This window comes from Salvelinus namaycush, chromosome 42, assembly GCF_016432855.1.
Source record: "Salvelinus namaycush isolate Seneca chromosome 42, SaNama_1.0, whole genome shotgun sequence".
NCBI lineage: Eukaryota > Metazoa > Chordata > Actinopteri > Salmoniformes > Salmonidae > Salvelinus > Salvelinus namaycush.
The window spans coordinates 203,060-210,322 of record NC_052348.1 but is presented as its reverse complement, the minus strand read 5'-3'; positions in this window follow the sequence as shown (position 1 = coordinate 210,322).

Below are 7,263 nucleotides of genomic sequence, written 5' to 3'. Positions count from 1 at the left end.
TCCTCCCTCATGTGGTACCCTTCCTGCAGGCTCATCCTGACATGACCCTCCAGCATGTCAATGCCACCAGCCATACTGCTCATTCTTTGCGTGATTTCCTGCAGACAGGAATGTCAGTGTTCTGCCATGGCCAGCGAAGAGCCCGGATCTCAATCCCATTGAGCACGTCTGGGACCTGTTGGATCGGAGGGTGAGGGCTAGGGCTATTCCCCCCAGAAATATCCGGGAACTTGCAGGTGCCTTGGTGGAAGAGTGGGGTAACATCTCACAGCAAGAACTGGCTAATCTGGTGCAGTCCATGAGGAGGAGATGCACTACACAGTACTTAATGCAGCTGGTGGCCACACCAGATACTGACTGTTACTTTTGATTCCCCCTTTTTTCAGGGACACATTATTCCATTTCTGTTAGTCACATGTCTGTGGAACTTGTTCAGTTTATGTCTCAGTTGTTGAATCGTATGTTCATACAAATATTTACGCATGTTAAGTTTGCTGAAAATAAACGCAGCTGACAGTGAGAGGACATTTCTTTTTTATATACAGTGTAGACATTGTTAACGTTGAAAAGAACTATTGTAGCTGAAAACGGCAGATGTTTTATGGAATATCTAGATAGGCGTACAGAGGCCCATTATCAGCAACCATCACTCCTGTGTTCCAATAGCACGTTGTGTTAGCTAATCCAAGTTTATCATTTTAAAAGGCTAATTGATAATTTGAAAACCCTTTTGCAAATATTTTAGCACAGCTGAAAACCGTTGTCCTGATTAAAAAAGCAGTAAAGCTGGCCTTCTTTAGACTAGTTGAGTATCTGGCGCATCAGCATTTGTGGGTTCGATTACAGGCTCAAAATGGCCAGAAACAAAGCACTTTCTTCTTAAACTGGCCAGTCTATTCTTGTTCTGAGAAATTAAGGCTATTCCATGCAAGAAATTGCCAAACAAATGAAGATTTCGTACAACGCTGTGTACTACTCCCTTCACAGAACAGCTCAAACCAGAATAGAAAGAGGAATGGGAGGCCCCGGTGCATAACTGAGCAAGAGGACAAGTACATTAGAGTGTCTAGTTTGAGAAACAGACGCCGCACAAGTCCTCAACTGGCAGTACCATTAAATCGTACCCACATTTCCACAAACTTCAAAGTGTTACCTTTCAAATGGTACCAAGAATATGCATATCCTTGCTTCAGGGCCTGAGCTACAGGCATAGATTTGGGTATGTCATTTTAGGCGAAAATTGAAAAAAAGGATCCGTCCCTTTTTTTCAATTTGTGGAATTTGTTTTCAATTTGTGGAAATGTGAAAGGAATGCAGGAGAATATAACACAATAGATCTGGTAAAAGATAATACAAAGAAAAAAAACAACCATTATTTTATATTTTTTTGTATCATCATCTTTGAAATGCAAGAGAAAGGCCATAATGTATTATTCCAGCCCAGGTGCAATTTAGATTTTTGCCACTAGATGGCAAGTTAATGGATAGAGGGCAGGTCGGGGAGAAATGACCAATTTCTCCACAATAGGAGCAGAGGCCCAGATTCCTCCTTCTCCTACGCCTTGGGCAAACGTGCAGAGACCACCTCTATCGGCTCTGGCCACGGAGCAGGTGTAGCCATGGGCTCCGGATTCCACGCAGGTCTTCGTCAGGACCGCAGGAGGTTGTTCAAACAAATCACCATGCTGATGAGCTGGTCGAGGGACAGGTTGTCATCACGGCAGGCTTTCTCCATCTGTACCTCCTCCCGCAGTCTGCTGGGGAACACGGTAACCAGAGCTGACTCGTTTCATCCAGTGGAGGCCGTGATCTTCCGGAACTCCAAAGCGAACTCTGAGGCGGTCCTTGATCCCTGGTGTAGTCAGAGTAGGTGCTCACCCTCTCGGCCCTCCACAGGATGATTAAACACCGAGCGGAAGAGGAGGGTGAAGCGCTCGTAGGACTCGACCTCGGGTCCGCCTGTTTCCCAGACCGCGGCACCCTAGTCCAGGGCCCGTCCGGTCAGTGCCGAGATGGCAACCCTGTCTCTAGCTAGTGAGGTACAGGTCTCAGTGCAGAAAGAATCCCTTGCATCTCACTGGTGCGCCGTTAAAGGGACAGGGGTATTCCGCGCATCGGCTCAGATGGGACGGAGGCAGGTAGTGGTGTGGGGGCTGGTGCCGGAACCGGTGCTGGAGACTGGAGGGACTGCACATTCCCCTCCAAACGCAGAATGGTTGCCAGCACACTGTCCATGGCATTGTCGAGTCTGGAGAGACATTCCTCTTGATGCTGGACTGTCTCTACGATGGTCGACAGCTCAGTCTTTCCTGCTGTCTCCATTTAGTAGGTTGGTTATTCTGTCACGCTGTAAAATGATTGGAGACAAGCGCAGGAATACGTAATAAGGGTTTTTATTTTCTCCACCCAAACAAAAGAGCAAGATGTAAACCTCTCAATAATATACGGTACGATACCCGTAAAACAAGTGCACAATAACACGTAGCATGGAAGCCGATACAACAGCACAGGTGCTCACAAGACCAACAAACATGGTAACAATAACCGACAAGGACAATGGGGAACAGAGGGCACATATATACACATACTAATCAGGGGGAATGGGAATCAGGTGTACGTAATGAGACAAGACAGTCCGGGGTTGGTGGTAATGATCCAGTTCAGTGACACCTAGAAGGCCGGTGACGTAGATCTCCGGAGCTGGTGAACGGAATGAGCAGCAGTACTAGGGGGATCCGTGACAACACCATAGAGACAAATGCAGTCAAACCCCTATACCTCTCCCTCATGTTATCAAAGCTAGAGGGAAAGGGGGTGTCAAGATTTTATGAGTAACAGGAGCTGTTAACTGGAGCTCCTCCCACATGCAGAATTTGGCCGTGTTCGAGAGCATCAAAACCGTGATGTATCATGGGTAAATTGTGACTGACTGATCTACAAATAATAATGAGTTGTTAGTTATGATGCAAGGTGATTTGTAGATCAGTCAGTCGGCAGTTGCATGCACTGTCGGCTGCCTTCCTTTTGCTTTCCCCCTTCACAGAACTGACCAGACAGTATAGGTGAAACCAAAGCAATATGGCGGAAACTAGGTGGAGCTATTGCATAACATCCCCCTAGCTGTATCAAGGTTGTGATGACAAGTGAACGAGAGCAAAGGGGAGTGGGCATAGTTTTGGAATGGAATGAGGCCTGCTTCTACCCCCATGCCCCTCAGTTTGATGTCAAGTTAGAGGCTCCAGGGGGACAGTCGTTCCTTGTTACGAGGCTGTGCCTGATCTGCATATCCTGTTTACTTTCATTTATTGTGGTGTCATGACGTACCCTGGGGGGAGGATCATAGCCCCCTCCCCCTCTCTCGCCACAGTTTTATGACTTTACGACAGGTCATAAATACCTGGTAGAAACTGCCATGCAGTATTTAGGGAGAGCGAGAACAAAGACCTTATTTTGTTCAAAACTCCTATATCCCCAAAATGGGAGAACTAAACAATATTTAGATTTTTGAGAATGTGGGAATGGTCCGTGGACACTTAAGGGACAGTTATGACAAGTGTGTTTCATTTGGTGATCTCATGGAGGACAGGAAACACACGTAACTGTATCACTTAAAGTGTACATTTCCCAGCTGTCAGGTTTACATCTAAATATTGTGAAACGTATGTGATTAAACATGAAACTATTTGTGAAAAGATGTAATGTGATGTTAACCTTCTAAATGAGAGTATGGGTTTTCATATAAAGTTAACCAAATCAATGGCCACGCCCACATGAGCATAGACATTACATCGGCGTCATGGAACCGCCCTTTTCTACTCCAGAGTATAAGACCACCCGTGACCAAATTTACATTTCATGCCAAAGAGACCCACGGTAAGCCGGATGTCTCGATTGGTTAAGAAGTCAGATAAAGCTGGGACATCGTCCCCACGTTGGAATGGCTACAATTATATAGGCCACGGAGACCATACAGCTGTAGTTTTGGCTACACGGCTGAAAATGGTTAAACTCTGAGACTATTGATCACTACAGAATAAAAGCAAGGAGTCTGCAGCTAGAAATGACGTAAATCTAGAGTGAGAAAACAGACAACCGCTGAAGCATCTATTCTATGAGAACATTTCCGAATGGTACTCTGAAGTATCCCATTCTAACCACTAGGGTTCGTGCAGATATCCAAGGGTTTGCGACGTTCAGTAATGAGAATTGAGGTAATAATAATAATTCATTCATAGAACCCTAATTGATCAAATATTAAACAATTATAATGTTGTAATCTCAACATTTTCCGTGGTGCCCCGAATTCCTAATTAATTCATGTTTATATGATTAGTTTAATCACGTAATAATTAAACCTAGAGAACTGATTTGATATAAATAAGTCTTCACATTTAATGATAGTCACAGACACGACAGTGGTTTCGGAAAAATAAGAGGTGTGTGTGTGTGTGTGTGTGTGTGTGTGTGTGTGTGTGTGTGTGTGTGTGTGTGTGTGTGTGTGTGTGTGTGTGTGTGTGTGTGTGTGTGTGTGTCTGTGTGTCTGTGTGTGTGTCTGTGTGTGTGTGTGTGTGTGTCTGTGGTCACAAAGGCTTAACAGGGCATTCTTAGCATCTTTATAAGCACTACATAAATGCCTCAGAAATCTTGTTTTGGATAACAGCTGAGGGATGGGGCTGTAGAAATGCAGCCACTCTCAATTTCATAGACAGAGCTATGGATGCAACGGTCGACCATCCTGAGATCCAAATGATAGTTTCCTCCTTTTTTTGAAGTTATACATTGTTTGATTACAATTAGGCCTACATTGTTTACAAACAATGGTGTAAAAAAAGCTTACGTAATAGGGTAAGACAGTTCAACTAAGGTCATGAGACATTTATAAGCTGTATTCTTCAAGAATCAATGGCTATATAACAAAGCATCATTAATGTCTTATTTCTCCATTAGGCCTACTGATTCATTACTGACCTCTGGGCACCAGTCAATGATTTAAAAGTCAGAGGAAGACAGATTAACAAAGGAGCTCAAACAGTATAGCATCCATTCAGAAATCGTGCCAGTGAACATCAATGCTTTATATTTGAATAATGGTTATTCTGCAGAAATTTGTGTTTGATGTCCACTGTCCCCGAAATGTTTTTGGGAATTTCGGGTGAAGACGTTTGAATACCACTGTTGTACAAATTGTGAATTTTTTTCATCAAGTTTGTCACCAAGTTAATATACAGTCAGGTCGATCACAAAGTCCATACATACTGCATAAGATGAGAAAAACATATACCATTGTTGATGCATTGGATTTGGGTGAGTTTCAGTCCTTGCAGTGAGTTCCACGATAGAACCTATCAGACAACCTTCCTGGTTCTCTCTATTAAGAGTTTGCAGCTGTTGAAAATCGTGGGTGGAGCATTGATAACATTCAGCTGTCAAAAAATATTTTAAGTCCAATGTATTTGCAGCTACCACATAAGGCCGGTTTGGTTTGGGGCCAACTGATCTATTTCATGCTCCTTTCCAATCAATCATAATGTCTGAAAATAAGAGCAGAAAGATATTGACCTATTCGGGAGTGGTATTTTTCAAGCAGCATATAGCTGTTTCGGCTTCTAATATCAAAGTAGCCTAGCAATTTTGTTAATTTGTTAGAGACATTGATGCTATGCATTCTGATTTAAATCAGCTACCTTGCCCATGAATTAACAAATGCACATCTTCCCTTTCTTTAGAAAATCTTTCCCTCCGAAATGTATTTATTTATTTAGAAGGTATTTATTTAGAAAGTATAAAACGAAAGAAGGAAAGATCTGGATAGAAGTTTTCGCTGTTTTCTAGGAAAATTAGCTGTTGTTCTAGGAAAGGTGACGCACATTCCATGTCCATAACTGCACTTTGGGCATACAGTAGCTGATGCGACAATTCTCTTGAAAATACGAGGCAGCTAGGGTTGAACCACTTTAACATACTTCTAAAATACTTTTTTAATTAGGAGTTAAATTAGAACCTAATATTTTTCAAAAAGAGTACTATGCAGTCAGCGAGTGTCTGTGCTGTGCGGCCCTGAGGTTTAGTCCCATGCACGGCTGATATAAATAGCGGGTCTTCCATTCCGTTATCTTTTATTGCCTATTTGTCACATGTGCAAGTGTTTAAGGCAACACTATAGAGTTTGATGTTTACGTTTTAGTATCTAATAGACTGCATGGGCGCATCAAATATTTACTAGAAAATACAGTAACACCTTGTGCGTAAGTAAGTCGCTGTGCGTAATGTATTGTAATTTGGCACAGGGGAGATCATGTTCACGCGCATTCCATGAGGGTCGTTAAATCCACATAGTCATTCGTCTCTCTCTCTCTCTCTCTCGCTCTCTCTCTCTCTCTCTCTCTCTCAACCGCGCAATTGATTGTGCACCGCTACGTTATCAAAGAGAGTAGCATCAAGTAGATTATGTAGATTCGCACTCTGTGACGGAGGTATGACCCCAGCCTCTGCCAATGTAGCTGACATGTCATCCGAAATGTTACTCGAGCGTTATACAGACAACTGTCGTCGAGAGAAGCGGTGAAGAGCAACAACTCCATGCGTTGATTACGGACGGCGGAATATACAACAGAGAGTGCACTGGGGATTCCGTGGGCGACTAGACTGACCCCCTCTCACTCTCCCTCCCTCATTCCAGTCTCTCCCTCGCGCAGAGTTTTCCGTCCTGTGTCAGGATAACATCGCTAACAAAGAGCATTTCTGGCGGTAAGAAACCGCACAAATGGAAGCAGTTGAGAAAACTCTCACTTACCGAGACGACACCGGACCTTATAGAAAGCTGCTCCCTGGAAATGACGACAAAAACCAGTGCAACCCTAAGGCAAAAAGTGACGAATCCAATTATGTTGATTTGGATGACTTACTTGATATGAATTCAGAGGGCACAAAAACCGTTAAAGTGACTTTCACCGGTGACGGTAACCAGCTTGCAGTTTTCAAATGCAACAGTGATACGTCCGGAGAGAGGAGCCCCGGGGTTCGCGAGATTGATGAAAATGTGGATCAAATCTATGAGGAAACATCGAAGGACAGGTGGGCAGATAGGCCTGTGTCGGAAGATCCCCCCATGGACACGTATTTGACAGAATTGAACAGCAATGTGGATTTGGAGAATGACAATACTACAGAACCCCAGAGCGAAATTGTGCCTCGTGATTATAACGTCCCCGGCGAGTGTGAGGAGTTAAAATACACAGACATGTATTTGAACAGTAAAACCGA